We start from the raw sequence: 16,953 nt of genomic DNA on the forward strand, positions 1-16,953 counted from the left end.
TGAGATATATTTTCCACTTTCAAGCAAAATCAAACTTTCTTTTTCGTTTTCAAAGATTTTATGTATTTTTTTGAGAGGGAGAGGCAGAGAGAAAGGTCTTTCATTCACTAGTTCACTCCCCAGATGGCTGCAACAACTGGAACTGGGAGGATACAAAGCCAGGATCCAGGAGCTTCTTCCAGGTCTCCCCTGCAGGTGCAGGGGTTCAAGCTCTTGGATCATCTTCTGCTTTGCCAGGCCATAGCAGAGAGCTGAATCAGAAGAGGAGCAGCAGGGACACGAACCAGAGCCTATATGGGATGCCAGTGCCTCAAGTGGAGGTTTAGCCTACTACACCACAGCACTGTCCCCAGCTCAAATATTTTTAAAGACAGAATGAGATATAACTCACTATAATTTAAAGATAGAGTGAGATGCAACTCATGTTTTGCCATCCAATAGATGGTAGTTAAAATGAAGATAATGCATATATTTTCATGGGGGGTCTAGAGTTTGGAAGGAATGGTAATAACAAAACAAAGGACTTACAGAATATAACACTTTAAGAGTCAAGCAAATTTGGCTCTGAAAAGGAAAAACATGAAAAAGAGACCATGCTGTTTTGATAACAACTGCCCTGTAGTATATCCTGAAATCTAGTATTGTGATGCCTCCGACTTTGTTTTTGTTGTACAAGATTGCTTTAGCTATTCGAGGTCTCCTGTGTCTCCATATGAATTTCAGCATCATTTTTTTCCAGATCTGAGAAGAAGGTCTTCGGTATCTTGATTGGTATTGCATTGAATGTATAAATTGCTTTTGGGAGAATGGACATTTTGATGATATTGATTCTTCCAATCCATGAGCATGGAAGATTTTTCCATTTTTTGGTATCCTCTTCTATTTCTTTCTTTTTTTTAACTTTTATTTAATGAATATAAATTTCCGAAGTACAGCTTATAGATTACAATGGCTTCCCCCCATAACATCAAGTCACTGTTTCTCATAGTGTCCATTTCACTTCAACAGGTTTCCCCTTTGGTGCTCGGTTAGTTGCAACTGATCAGGGAGAATATATGATATTTGTCCATTTGGGACTGGCTTATTTCACTCAGCATGATGTTTTCCAGATTCCTCCATCTTGTTGCAAATGACCGGGTTTCATTGTTTTTGACTGCTGTATAGTATTCTATAGAGTACATATCCCATAATTTCTTTATCCAGTCTACTGTTGATAGGCATTTGGGTTGGTTCCAGGTCTTAGCTATTGTGAATTGAGCTGCAATAAACATTAATGTGCAGACAGCTTTTGTGTTTGCCAATTTAATTTCCTTTGGGTAAATTCCAAGGAGTGGGATGGCTGGGTTGAATGGTAGGGTTATATTCAAGTTTCGGAGGAATTTCCAGACTGACTTCCATAGTGGCTTTTCCAGTTTGCATTCCCACCAACAGTGGGTTAGTGTCCCTTTTTCTCCACATCCTCTCCAGCATCTGTTGTTGGTAGATTTCTGAATGTGAGCCATTCTAACCGGGGTGAGGTGAAACCTCATTGTGGTTTTGACTTGCATTTCCCTGATTGCTAGTGATCTTGAACATTTATTCATGTTATCTGTTGGCCATTTGGATTGAAAGAGAATTACAGACCAATATCCCTGATGAACATAGATGCAAAAATCCTCAACAAAATTCTGGCCAATAGAATGCAACAACACATCAGAAAGATCATCCACCCAGACCAAGTGGGATTTATCCCTGGTATGCAGGGATGGTCCAATGTTCGTAAAACAATCAGTGCGATACACCACATTAACAGACTGCAGAAGAAAAACCATATGATTATCTCAATAGATGCAGAGAAAGCATTTGATAAAATACAACACCGTTTTTTGATGAAAACTCTAAGCAAACTGGGTTATGGAAGGAACATTCCTCAAAGCAATCAAAGCAATTTATTAAATACCCACGGCCAACATCCTATTGAATCGGGAAAAGTTGGAAGCATTTCCACTGAGATCTGGTACCAGACAGGGATCTCCACTCTCACCACTACTATTAAATACAGTTCTGGACATTTTAGCCAGAGCTATTAGGCAAGAAAAAGAAATTAAAGGGATACAAATTGGGAAGGAAGAACTCAAACTATCCCTCTTTGCAGATGATATGATTGTTTATTTAGGGGATCCAAAGAACTCTACTAAGAGACTATTGGAACTCATAGAAGAGTTTGGCAAAGTAGCAGGATATAAAATCAATGCACAAAAAGCAACAGCCTTTGTATACTCAGGCAATGCCACAGCTGAGGAAGAACTTCTAAGATCAATCCCATTCACAATAGCTACAAAAACAAATACCTTGGAATCAACTTAACCAAGGACGTTAAAGATCTCTACAATGAGAATTACAAAACCTTAAAAAAGGAAATAGACTTGTTGAAGTGAAATGGACACTATGAGAAACAGTGACTTGATCAGCTCTTGTCCTGACGGTTGATGTACAATGTAATACTTTATCCATTTTAGTATTTTTTTTTTTGTTCTAGTACCATTGGTTGAACTCTGTAATTAACACACAATTATTCTTAGGTGTTTAAATTTTAACTGAAAAGTGATCCCTGTTAGGAATTTGGAAAACATTATGCTGAGTGAAATAAGCGAATCCCAAAGGGAAAAATACCATTTGTTCTCCCTGATAGGTGACAACTAATTGAGCACCAATAAGGAAACCTGTTAAAGTGAAATGAACACTATGAGAAACGGTGACTTGATCAGCCCTTGCCCTGACTGTTAATGAGCAACTTAATATGTTATCCCTCTTAGTATTTTTTTTGTATGTTCTACTTAATACTTTTGGTTGAATACTGTAATCAATACACAATTCTTCTTAAGTGCTGAAACTTAACTGAAAAGTGATTGCTGTTAAATATAAGAGTGGGAATAAGAGAGGGAAGAGATGTGCAATTTGGGACATGCTCAAGCTGACTTACCTCAAACGGTAGAGTTAGAAACATACCAGGGGATTCCAATTCAGTCCTATCAAGGTGGCATGTACCAATGCCATCTCATTAGTCCCAGTGATCAATTTCTGTTCACAATTGATCATAATGATAGGACTAAGAGCCAAAGGGATCACATAAACAATAGTAGTGTCTGCAAATACTAGCTGATAGAATAAAAAAGGGAGAGAACGATCCAACATGGGAAGTGAGATACACAGCAGACCCATAGAATGGCAGATGTCCTAAACAGCACTCTGGCCTCAGAATCAGCTGGTAACGTGGCTCAATAGGCTAATCCTCCGCCTACGGTGCTGGCACACCAGGTTCTAGTCCTGGTCAGGGTGCTGGATTCTGTTCCGGTTGCCCCTCTTCCAGGCCAGCTCTCTGCTGTGGCCAGGGAGTGCAGTGGAGGATGGCCCAAGTGCTTGGGCCCTGCACCCCATGGGAGGCCAGGATAAGTACCTGGCTCCTGCCATCAGATCAGCGCAGTGCACCGGCCGCAGCACGCCGGCCGCGTCGGCCATTGGAGGGTGAACCAATGCAAAAGGAAGACCTTTCTCTCTGTCTCTCTCTCTCTCTGTCCACTCTGCCTGTCAAAAAAAAAAAAAAAAAAAAAAAAAAAAAAAAAAAAAAGAATGAGCCCTTAAGGCATGCGGATCCGGCTGAAAAGCCCATGAGAGTATCTCAGGCTTTGAAAGCCAAGACACTCTGGGGGGAAAAAAAACCTAAATGAAAGATCTCCATGAGTGAAATCCCAGCGGAAAGAACGGGTCATCAAAGAAGGAGGTACCTTTCTCTGAAGGGAGGAGAGAACTTCCACTTTGACCATGGCCTTGTCTAAATATGATCAGAGTCGGTGAACTCAGGGGGCTTCCATAGCCTTGGCAGCTCATGACAAGAGCCTAGGGTGATAACTGAGGCCATAAACAAGAGTGTCAATTTGTTAAGTCAACAACAGGAGTCACTGTGCACTTACTCCTCTTGTAGGGTCTCTGTCCTTAATGTGCTGTACATTGTGATTTAATGCTATAACTAGTACTCAAACAGTATTTTTCACTTTATGTTTCTATATGGGTGCAAACTGTTGAAATCTTTATTTAATGTATGCTAAACTGATCTTCTGTATATAAAGAGAATTGAAAGTGATTATTGATGTGAATGGGAGGGGAGAGGGAGTGGGAAAGGGGAGGGCTGTGGGTGGGAGGGACGTTATGGGGGGGAAGCCATTGTAATCCATAAGCTGTACTTTGGAAATTTATATTCATTAAATAAAAGTTAAAAAAAGAGCATGAAAATATGGGAAGAATGTACACATTGGATCAAAAGGAACCAAAGGGCAAAAAGTATGCTCTCATTTCTATAAGAAGTTTTTAGATTTCTTTAAGGCTTCTAAGAATTTATTAGGGAAAAAGGGCATGAGAGATCTTATGTAAGAAGATTTATGCTCATTGATGTGATTTTTATGGTTTAGGTTAAAAATGAAACAAAAGCTCAAGTGGAAAAATTTATCTAGAACAGGTAGAATTACAGGGATGATGAAGAAAAGGATGAATGCAGGGATGGTGATTTTCTTGAATAAGAGTGGTAAAATTATGATGATGTTTGTGCTGAAAATCTCTTAGTTTTTCATTGACTTGGAAAGACAATTAAGGAATTTTAAGATTATATATAGCTTTAGGTGGGTAGTTTAAAATGAGAAAGAGTTAACATTAACAAGGTGTATATAAAATGATCATTGAGTGACATGGAGTACTCAGATAACAATGAACACTACTACTTGAATCAGTACCAATCCAAATAAGATTTACCCTTAAAGAAGTTTCTATTACTATTATTCCAAAGATTAACTGAAAGTATAGCTTCTTTTCCTGTATCTCACTTTCCTCTCCCTCTTTTTATTTAACATGGAGTACTAACTAATGCAGGATGACTGTACAACTGTAATAATATATACTATATTTGTAGTGAATTTAATATTCTTATTATATATAGAACAGCTCTTTTATCCCAAATAGATTTGTCTGATGATATATGCTTTGCCCCATTAAAGTATTTCTGTCAGTGGGCATTGCTGTGAGTAGAACAGACTAATAAACATAAACAGTGTTATGTCTATCAGTATCTTTCCCCACCCCCCACACACCTGTGGTTTGGAAATATCTTTACTGTGTTTGAGAATTGCCATATTAAAAAAATGCTTTGTGAGGTGAATATTCACTATTTACATATTAAACAGGCTGCCATTATTTATACCACTGCCATTTCATGTTGTATCTGAATTTATCTACTGTACTTCATTAGTGGCAAAATAGTATACAATGCTTTTCTTAACCTTCAGAGCTGTGATGATTCAGGGTTCTTTCATCATTACTGCCCTTACTATATTTAGGATTATAAATTTAGTATATGAGACTATTTTTCATAGCTCTGCTTCAATTATAGTAATGTGTAATAGATGAAGAGTGGTTTGGTAGCAGGAAAATGATGTGCTTAGTGCTATGCTTTAGGAACATTAATCAGGAAGGATTGTGGAGTACGGAATGACATCTACATGATTTGGCTGCTGATTGTATGGTGAGCAGGGTCGGGTGGTGGATGATAAAGCAAAAAGTTTTCAAATGTTTTAGGCTGTCTTGTTAACATATTCAACTGTGACCTCAGAAAGGAGCAGGAACAAGAAAGCAGCTAAGAAGATGCTCTGACGTCACAGACACCAGTTTGAACGGCTATTTATGTGCCAAGTCATCTTCAAAAGAGCTACAGAAGCTAGGTGAGGCTATGCTGCCTGGTTTTGGCATAATAAGAAAAATGACAATGAAGAAAACAGGAATGAAAGACTGACTTTATCACTGCTCCATGTAGTACAATGTGGAGAGAAACCCTTTACATCCTGCTTGCAAGAGGGAGAGAAAACTGAATCCAGTCCTTAGACTGGAATCCCAGAATCTCAGCAGACAACTCTGAACGGAAGACACACAAATGGCCAACAGGTACATGAAAAGATGGTGGACATCACTGTTCCTCAGGGAAATGCAAATCAAAACCACAATGAAATATCACCTCACTCCTGTTAGATTGACCACTATCAAAAGACAAAAATGATCCAGAAATCCCATCACTTGTTGTATATTTAAGGGAGATGAAATCAGTCTGTTAAAGAGATATCTGCAAGCCATACTTGTTGCAGCACTATTTGCAATAGCTAAGAAATGGAAACACTCTATGTATCTGTCCACTGTTGAATGGTTCAAGAAAATGTGATATGTATACAGAATGAAATACTACTCAGCCATACAAAAGGGTGGGATCTTGTGTAAAATAACATGGATGGAATTAGAAGACATTATGTTAAAGTGAGGTAACAAGCACAAGAAGACAAAATGCTATATGGATCTCACATGTGGAAATTTTTTTAAAAGATTATTTGAAAGGCAGAGTGACAGAGACAAAAAGATGAAGAGAGAGAGGGAGAGAGAAAGATCCTCCATCTGCTGGTTTACTACCCAAATGTCCACAACAGCCTTGTGTGGGCCAGGCTGAAGCAAGGATCCAGGAGTTCCATCTGGGTCTCCTACATAGTTGGAAGGGGCCCAATTACTTGGGACATCTTCCAGTGCTTTTCCAGACTCCATAGCATGGAGCTGGATCAGAGGTAGAGCAGCTGGAATTTGATCCCACACTCTGATAAGTGATACTGGCATAGCAATTGTGGTTTAACTTGCTGTGTCACGTATGTAGAACCTTAAAAAAAAGGTGATCTCATAGAATTTTCGAGTATAATGGAAGTTACCAGAGTGTGGGTTGGAAGTAGGGTGGGAAAAATAGAGAAGGTTGATTAATGAGTATTGAGTTGTAGTAGAAGTCAGAGATTCTGGAGATCTATTGCAGAGTAGGGTGATTCTAGAAAATGTTAATGTACTGTATATTTTCCTATAAAACTAAAACTCTAGAAGATAAGATTTTGAATGCTTTTGCAATAAAGAAATGTTTGAGGAAGGCTATAATTACCCTGATTGGGCATAATATAATGTATGCATGCATAAAAATTTCAATACTATTTCATAAATATTTACAATTTTAATGTGTCTGTTCAAAAATTTACAGTATATATTACTCTAAAGGCTTGAACTGTAGGTTCTGTAGATATTCATTTGTATTAATCACAAAAAGAAGCAGATGTACATCAGGTTTATGAAAGATAGTAGGTATTTTGAATATTTCCAGTTTCAGGAGTATGGGAAATAGTTCCAAATAAACATTTTGGATTTGTATTCAGAAGGGAGGCTGAGGATGGATTAGGAAGAGAGTTTCTTTACTGAATTTCATAAACTGGTACATTCTCACCAAATTTTATTTACTTTGTTTTAAACAAAGGCAATAAAGGAAATATTGTAAAATTAAGATATGAACATAAATATTATAAAAATAAGATATAAACATAAATAAGATATAAATAGAAACAGTAGTGTCAGGCAATGAAGTCATAAAGAAAATTAATCTAAGAATGGAACCTTTCTGTGTATTAGCTTATCCACTGATCAGCTGTGGTAATTCTTCCATGCTGGTTGCCACTACTTGGGATGCCTGCATCTCATATGGAGTGCTGGTTCCGGTCTTGGCTCCACTTCCTATCCTGCTTCCTGCTAGTATGTACCTTGGGAGGCAGTAAATGATGGTCCCTTAGTTGGGTTTCAGCCACCCATGTGGGAAACAGGGATGGGATTTGTAGTTCCTGGCTTCAGTCTCAAGCAGCCCTAACTGTTGTGAGCATTTGTGGAGTCAGTTGGTAAGTGGAAGAAATCAATCTCTCTCCCTCTCTCCTATCCCTCTCTCCCTCTCTCCCTCTGCCTTTCAAACAAACTAGCTTTAAAAGGCAGGGTTCAGTATCTAGGACTGTCAGATTCTATCAGGATCTATCAGTTTCCCCTTAACTCCCTCAATTTCACTTTATTTTTTTCTAGTTCTTTCCTGCCAAATCCATACTTCTTAGGAACCACAATCATGAAGTCTGAGTAGTGACAATTTTGTTTGACACTAGGTCTTAATGGCCTATTTACCCTGGGGAACGACCTCTTTTTCTGGATTTTTTCCAGTACCTCCAACCCTGATCATAGTGTTCATCAAAGTAGAGTTCTGTTTACTGCATGTAGCTCACTGTTTTCTACTATCTTGATCATCAGGTTTAATTGCTTAAACAGCCTTGCACAGAAGTTCTCACTTCTTAGCTCAGTGAGATACCACTACACTAGAGCCTAGCTGAGAATTGGGCCCCTTATGTTTTCCCCTTCCATGGATTAAGACCCCATTTTTCCTGTTTCTGATGTCCAGGTTATAGTTGTTTGTGATAGGAAGAGAAGTCCCTTAGCAGATGTACCATTATGCCTACAAGTGATGTGGGCAAGGAGGTAATGAGAGCAAGAGGGGCTGAAATTTGACACTGCTTTGCCTGGCCTGTGGCAGCCTTGCTTGGCTCATTGTGTGGCAGCATGGTCCATGGTTTGACAACAGCATCTGGCCAACATGACAACTCTGGCTGAAGCCAGCCCTGCCCACGTGACATACCACTCTGCATCATCCAGATCTTTTTCTGCACTGCCCAAACCTCCCCTGCATATACCTCCATCTTCCTCTGTGTAGCACAAACCATAAGTTTTGCTATGTTGCAAATTCAGAACCAGTGCCAGCTGGAACTATCCAATGTGGGTGCAGTCTCCATAATCTGTACTCCTGCCGTCATCATCTACCTGATGCCATGACGATTCAGAGATTTAAAAAAAATGGACACAGAAGTGGGTGATGCTTAATTCCCACCCTAAACTCCATCCTCTGAATATTTAATTAAGCTCCCCCTCCTGCTGACAATATCCCTTATGCCTCCAGATAGTATAAAAACACTCCTCATGTAGGATCTTTGTCCTTAGTGTGCTGTACATTGAGATTTAATGCTATAACTAGTACTCAAACAGTATTTTTCACTTTATGTTTCTGTGTGGGAGCAAACTGTTGAAATCTTTACTTAATGTATGCTAAACTGATCTTCTGTATATAAAGAGAAACGAAAATAAATCTTGATGTGAATGGAAGGGGAGAGGGAGTGGGAAAGGGGAGGGTTGTGGGTGGGAGGGACGTTATGGGGGGAAGCCATTGTAGTCCATAAGCTGTACTTTGGAAATTTATATTCATTAAATAAAAGTTTAAAAAAAAATGGCCAAACCTTGTTGATTGCTGCTTGCTCTCATAAGTTTGCCTGTACGATTTCCTGAATGTATACTTTCACTTTAAATGAATATTACTTTTCCTGCTCATCTTTAAATCTCTTCCTTGGATTATTTTTAAAGGGGAGACAAGAACCTGGAGCTAGCCTTAGCTAGGGGCCTCCCCACAGCGGATGCAGCATTCCTTAAGGCAGTAAAATTTTAACAAATAATTGTTTATGTTTAAAAAAATTGTTTTTTAAAAAATATTTATTTATTTTAGAGGTAGAGTTACAGAGAGAGAGAGAGGGAGAGGCAGAGAGAAAGGTCTTCCGTCTGTTAGTTCACTCCACTAATGGCTGCAGAGCTGGAGCTGAGCTTATCCAAAGCCAGGAGCAGGAGGTTCTTCCAGGTCTCTCATGCGGGTGCAAGGGCCCGAGTAATTGGGCCATCTCCACTGCTTTCCCAGGCCATAAGCAGAGAGTTGAATCAAAAGAGGAGCAGCCAGGACATAAACCAACACCCATTTGGGATGCCAGCATGGCAGGTAGAGGCTTAGCTTACTATACCACTGTGCCAGCCCCTTAAAAATTGTTTTTAATAAAAAGCATGTACAGTTAGGGTATACAAAATGATGCTTTGATATAACTAGTTGTGTACATGGTCAGATGATTGCTACAGTCAAGCAAATTAACAGTTCCACCTCTGTAGTTACCAGTGTGTGTGTATATGTGTGTCGGTATGCAGGCGCACACACCTGAAATATTGCTAAGGATATAATAGAGCATTATTAACTATACCCATCAAGCTGTATGTTAAATTTCTGAACTTATTTATACTATATAACTGCAAGCTTTGTACCCATTAACCTGCATCTCCCAATTTCCCCCAGCTCCCTGCCCCAGTAGCTACCATTCTACTCTGTTTTTAAGTGGTCAACACTTTTAGGTTCCACAGATAAATGAGAATATGTATTATTATTTTTTTCTTTCTGTATCTGGCTGATTTCATTTAGCATAATGTCCTCTCAGATAATCTGTGTTGTCACACATAGCAGTATCTCCTTTTATAAAAGACTGAATAAAATATCCAGATTAATTTATGTGTGGTGGTTTCCAAGACCATTCTGGGTTCAGCCATTCACCAGGAAAACTTACAGAACTCAAGCATAGGGTAATACTTAAAACTTTGATGTATTGATTTATTTTAGAAAAAGGGTACAAAGCAAAAATCGGCCACAGGGAAAAGGCACATGGTGGGAAATCTGGCACAAGTTTCCAAGAATTCATTCCCAGTGGATCACTTAATCCCTCCAGCAATGAGTTGTGCCAACATGAGTGAGATGTTGTCTACCAAGAAGGCTCATTAGAAACTCAATGCCCAAAGCATTTGGATTCAAGGTCCTCTGCTTAGCATGTATCAAAATCCCAGTCCACAAGAAGGAAAGCAGGTGTTTGGCATAAACCACATTGTTTGCACAAATCCTTTAGGTCCTCAAAATCGCCTTTATCATTTAGAGAATGGTGGGAACCCTCCTGAGTTGCTAGTTCCCAGATGCCAGCCAAGAGCTAAACTTACAAATATCTAAGGATAGCAGTGTCAGGCCTATTATATTAACTCTTTTCTGTAAACTTGATATCTAATTTATTCCCTAGGGAGAAATAAATAGTATTTAACCTGAGCTACTAATTTCATGAATAGTGTCCTGTTATCTTATTTTTCCTGCCTGGAAATGTATGTTTTTAAAGAACAAAATGCATAGCACATTATTTTTCAAGTAATCTTAGAAAATTCTGATAACATTGACTGTAGTCAGGTATTCTGTTGATCTTCATTGTTATAGGATTCCATATTTATAAATTTGCCTATTCATTAAAATTTCTTTGCAACCTAAAAATTAATACTTGTAGCCTTCATGTTCATTTCTGGACAAGCATAGCCTGGTGAGAAATTTGAGTCAACCAACACACACACTCACAGCTGAGGCCAAATAAGGCTATGCTCTGCATTGTCTTTCATCTCTCATGCAGAGAGAACCAGAGACTGGAGATGGTGCAGCAAGAAGTTGCATCTCTGGGACCAGTTGGGCTGAGTTTGATTCCTAAATCTGGCATATGTTCATTGGGTGACAAGTTGCTAAACACTTCTCAACTTCATTTTCTCTTTTGTAAGATAAAGAAGACAATATATCAGGATAAGATATGTTTTAGAGTTTAAGATTATCATTTATATGGTATTTATAGCCATAGATATAGACCTGTAGATTTATTTCCACTAGGTTCAGTTTTGATGAATTCAGTGTTCTTTGCAATATAATAGAACATAATTACTGTGAATGAAGAAAATCAACTATGTATTGTTCATTCTATTCTTTCATTCTGTATTGTATTTTCTTATTGCTGAATTCATGCTTTATAGATTTTGGTGTGTATATGGTGGCAAACTGTTTTAATGTTTTCATTATATAGGCATTTAATTTGGCCTTCTAAAATAATAATTAGTAAGGTATCAAGTTTAGATTTAGGTTAATAATTTGCATATATTATTCCATTTTCTTCTGGCATGATTGAGCCGCTCCAACATCTGCTGTAGGTAGAATTATTGTTCCTTTGCAAGTCAGCAGTTCTTTTCCTCAGGTGGCTTTTTTTTAAGATTTATTTATTTTACTTGAGAGTCGCAGTTACACATAGAGGAGAGGCAGAGAAAGAGAGGGAGAGAGAGAGAGAGAGGTTTTTCATCTGCTTGTTCCCTCCCCAGATGGCTGCAATGGCTGGAGCTGCAGTGATCTGAAGCCAGGAGCTTCTTCTGGGTCTCCTACGTGGGTGCAGGTGCCCGAGGACTTGGGCCATCTTGTACTGCTTTCCCAGGCCATAGCAGAGAGCTGGATCGGAAGTGGAGCAGCCAGGTCTCGAACTGGCGCCCATATGGGATGCTGGCACTGCAGGCAGCAGCTTTACCTGCTACGCAACAGCGCCAGTCCCTCCTGAGGTGGCTTTTAAGTATCTTCTCTCTTTGATATTTTGCAGATATATTATAACGTACATGTTGATTTATTTTGTGAATATCATCTTAGATTCTAAATATAATTATTTGAAGTATTTTGCATAGATCATTGTGATTTTTAATATCACCTGCAAAATTATTGATTTGTTGTGTCTCTTATGTATTTCCTTATGTGTTTTTAAATTTTGATTTGCAGATTGTTTAAGTAAAATGCTCATACACTCCTTTCTCTCCTAGAAGTTTAGCAGAGATCCTCTTGTATAACTTATGTTTTCCTGTGCCAATTCAGGCCTCTTTCTCCACAGTGACATTGAAGATATCCCCAAGAGTCACTAAGTCAGAGGGTAACTAACTGGTCTCTATTTTTAGACAAATGGCCACATGTGCCTGCGGCATCATTTTTTTCACCAAGGAAGAAATTTATATAAACTGTAAATGCAATTGATGGTCAGCAACTCTAATACTTATTCAAAAATAGGACAGGGTTTGGCTAAAGGGATTCCAGAAGTAAATTTTGCTCTGGTCAGACACTTATGGATCACTTTCAGCCCTTTTTAGTCAATATAACTTATCTTACTGGTGCCCCTGTTAATTTCTGAACCCAGTAAGCTCTCAACCTTTACTCCTGGCACTGTTTTGTATCTGCTTCATTTTCTAGGAATATTTGATTTGTTTGTAAGGTCAGCTGTGTTTTTCAAAAACCTTCTCTTATTTACTGTCAATTGGAGTCCTATAGTTTCCTGGATATGTACACATATCATGCATTTTACCCTCATTCTTTTTTTCTTTTTTTTCAACTTTGATTTAATATAAATTTTGAAAGTACAACTTTTGGATTATAGAGGCTTTTCCCCCATAACCTCTCTCCCACCCACAACCATCCCATCTCCCACTCCCTCTCCCATCCCATTCTTCACCAAGATTCATTTTCAATTATCTTTATATACAGAAGATCTACTTAGTATATACTAAGTAAAGATTTCAACAGATTGCACCCACACAGATACACACAGTATAAAGTACTGTTTGAGTAGTAGTTTTACTGTTAATTCACATAGTACAACACATTAAGGACAGAGATCTTATATGCGGAATAGGTGCACAGTGACTCCCGTTGTTGATTTAACAATTGAAACTCTTATTTATGATGTTAGTAATCACCAGAGGCTTTTGTCATGAGCTGCCAAGGCTATGGAAGCCTCTTGAATTCACAAACTCCCACATTATTTAGACAAGGCCATAATCAAAGTGGAAGTTCTCATTTCAGAGAAATTACCCTCATTCTTTACGTTTGTTTTACATCCTCATTTATCTATTGCCTCTCTTGCATCACATGGCCCTTGTTACTAGATCATTTCCATTGCTTCATAAGCCTACTGTCGTATTTCCCATCTAGGCATTGAGAATAGAAGGGGAGGAGATGAGATGGAGATGGCAAGTATAGACAACTATTGTGAGGTAGAATAAAAGTGTGGGCTATATCTAGAAGCAAATGTGAGATACGTGAGGGATTCAGTAATGCCTTCCTGGGATCATGCAATTCTGACCCAACAACCTATACATCGGAAAAGCACTCACTGGTTGTCAGTCCTCACCTTATATAGCTTATTGACAATATTTAGTGCTGGTGATCATTCTTCTCACATCTCAAAACAATTCATTTTCTTCAATTTGGTGATATCCCACTCTAGTGAGTGTCCCTTGTCTCACTTTTCAGCTCCTTCTCAGGCTTATGTTGTCTTTTGTCATTTGTTGATTAAAAAATAATCCTTTAACATCTTCTGTATTTATACTTACTCCTTAGGTGATTTCCTCCAGTTCTATATTTTCAGATGTTGTTCTTATGCTTTTATAGTTCTGGCCCAGCCAGTCTTCTTCATTTAATACTTTACATCCCGCCTTGGACTTACATTAGGTATTTTAATCTAAGTAAGTTCAACACTGGGACTGAAGATTTCTTCCTGAATCTCCATTAAAATTACTCTTCCCCTGTGTATCCCATTTTAGTAAATTATATGCATATTGAATTTGATCAAGAAAAAGAAAGATTGCTTAGTCATATTTGATTTCTCTTTATTTCATATAGCCCACATATAATCAGAAAATCCTATTACTCTATCTTTAAAAATATATTCGCCATCTGACCATTCATTACCGTGACTGAAGCTTAATGATGTTTAATCCATGAATCCATGATAGTCTGTTATCAGGAGAGTTACTTAACTCATTCTGTTTTTCTTTCTTGATTCCGGGATCCCATTCTCCACACAATTTCCAGAGTGTTCCTTCTAAAATGAAAGATTATTTTATTCTTCTGCTTATAACCTTCAATTGCTTCTTATCACATTTACTATAAAATCCAGAGTGCTAAGGTCTGTAGGACTTGGCCTTGGCCAAGCATTGTAGCATTTCATCCTGGCTTCTTAGCTACTTATTTGACATTCTTTTCTAGCACTTGTACTCACTCACTGGGCACACCATCCTATTTTTTCTTCCATGAACACACCAATTTGTTTTTCTTTTCTCTCTGATATATGTGTCAGCAATGCAGATTAGCTTCTGTTTAATTGATGGAGTAATGATGTTAGCATAAGGCAAAGTTGTACGAGAGCTGTATGAGATAATATTTATTTTTTCTTAGGCAAGAAGATCCAAAATGTTTGGAGAAGAGTTATAAGTACTTCAGTAGAAAAGAAAGAAACCATGACTCCTGGGAATAAGAACCCGTTTTAATAAAACATAGGAACTCTGTACCCGAATCTCACACTGAGGTGTAGCCCAGCCTTGTGTAGATCTAAGCTGTGTGGGTTACACTGTCTCCTTTGCCTATTTAATGGCTGCCTCTGGGTCTTGGCATTTGAGTTCCCTCAGTCAATGACACTCTTCCCCAAATAGCCTCATGGCTTGCTGCCTCATTTCATTCCAGTCTGTCTTCAGATGACATCTTCCCCAAAGAGTCTTTTTAAACAACACATCTAAAATAACACTCACCCTTATTACTCAATGCTCTGAAGCTCTCTTAGCACCTGAAATTATATATTCATTCTTGCATGAATTAATCTTCCTCGACAAAAATGCATGTTCCATCAGGGCAGGAACCATGTTTTGTTCACTGCAATAAAAACATTAACAAATAGCCAAGTGGTTAATAAACATTTGTTGAATGAATAAACAAATGACTCAATGTGTATATAATTTCCCCTTATAATAAACACCTTTTCAACAAATAGTTTTGGTTCACATTTTCAACTACACATTAAATAAAATAAATTGTTTTAAACCTGAGTGTTAAAGCAATAACATGAGTTAATACATTTAGCAATAAAACAATGCTAATAACTTAAATAAAATTGCTGAACTCCTTTTAACTAAAAAGCCTTAGGATGGTTAATGTTGTCATTAATAATTTTAAGAAAGTAATTTAAAGCTCTGTGGCATAGAGGAATATTAGATCTTTAAGTCAGAAAAATTAAGTCTTAGCTGAGTACAATAATATGCATGCATTTGCTTAGTTACATTAATTTTCCAGTGAGATTTAAAGGATCAATACTAGGGGATAAAAACATTTAATCTGTTAATGTTCTTGTTCCTTTCAAGACTGTGTTTGACACAGAATATCTTATTTAACCCTTTGCACATCTTTATTTTTCAGGTGTTTGTCATGTAAATAATGGGCTCTCATTTCCCACTGGTGAGAACTCTGCAGGCTAACAAGCATTGACTCTCACCAAGCAGAATTTGAAGTATCCTGGAATTTACTATCCTGTTTACATATTCCTTGAGATAGGTAGACTTCTATGGGGTCTGGATAGGAATGCAGGTACATGCAGGTTTGGGGTGAGTAGAAAGCAGATAGATGAGGGAAAACATAGAAACTGAAACCAGGGGATTTTTGTGTACAGAACATTTTTGGCTCACACATTCACAGGTGTAACATTTCCTGTACAATGAGTTGACTTGATGAATACTTATCTTGAGGGACTAGTAGAGTAGACACAGAGGTGTTGACTACAGAGAAACTCTAGTATTATTATTACACGAAAATGAAATCAATTTTAATTCAGAGGTAGATTTGATATATTTAGAAATATTCCCTTAAGCATAGAAACTATACTAATTATTCAAATGACTTCATATATGTGGTTCACCTTTTGGAATTGTGCACTCTTAGGGGATCATTTCCTCAGTCATCAGGACTGTCACACAACCTAGGTCTGAGAGATTTGAGAAATGTGTCCTTCAGGAAAATCCAACTGTTTTTGATTGTAAATTTCCTTCTTGGTAGTTTTTCAAACAACATAGTATAACTACTCCTGTTCTTCAAAAAAATCACTTAAGTCTAAAAAAATAAAAAACAACCTTGAGTAAGTATATAATTAAAATTTGATTAATTTTACTTTTAAAAAAGTAGGCAATATAACACTAGAGTAAACAGTCTGTATTTTACCACATATGCAGAAGCATAGTGCAGGGCCTAAGGGTGACTTTGACAACTTCCTCCACCACCTATAGATTGTGATACTTTATGCAAATATTGTACTTTTGATTATCCATTTATTAAAATAGCAGAGTGACAGTTACTCTCTAGAAAATTATTATGATGGCTAAATAAATAAACAAATGTAAAGCATTAACAGCATCTGGTATATAATAAATATTTAGTAAGTGTAGTAAATGTTTGCCATACTTCATTTTTCCTCTTAAATAAGGTTGCATATTAATGATAATAAGCAGCAAAAAATTTAAGAATCCCAAACAGAGCCATGGCTAAATAAAAGCTAA

General features: G+C 37.6%; 1 long non-coding RNA gene across 1 annotated transcript in view; it reads right to left on the reverse strand.

The window, feature by feature from the left end:
• LOC127492297 (uncharacterized) overlaps positions 1-16,506 on the reverse strand; it is a 31,803-nt gene extending 15,297 nt beyond the window's left edge. The window contains exons 1-3 of the long non-coding RNA XR_007921488.2: positions 16,320-16,506; positions 15,163-15,283; positions 14,327-14,459 (exon numbers count right to left, since the gene is read on the reverse strand). This is a non-coding gene — a long non-coding RNA (uncharacterized lncRNA). The remainder of the gene's footprint in view (positions 1-14,326; positions 14,460-15,162; positions 15,284-16,319) is intronic.
• Between the last annotated feature and the right edge of the window lie 447 nt (positions 16,507-16,953).

Source organism: Oryctolagus cuniculus, chromosome 10 (assembly GCF_964237555.1).
Source record: "Oryctolagus cuniculus chromosome 10, mOryCun1.1, whole genome shotgun sequence".
Lineage (NCBI taxonomy): Eukaryota > Metazoa > Chordata > Mammalia > Lagomorpha > Leporidae > Oryctolagus > Oryctolagus cuniculus.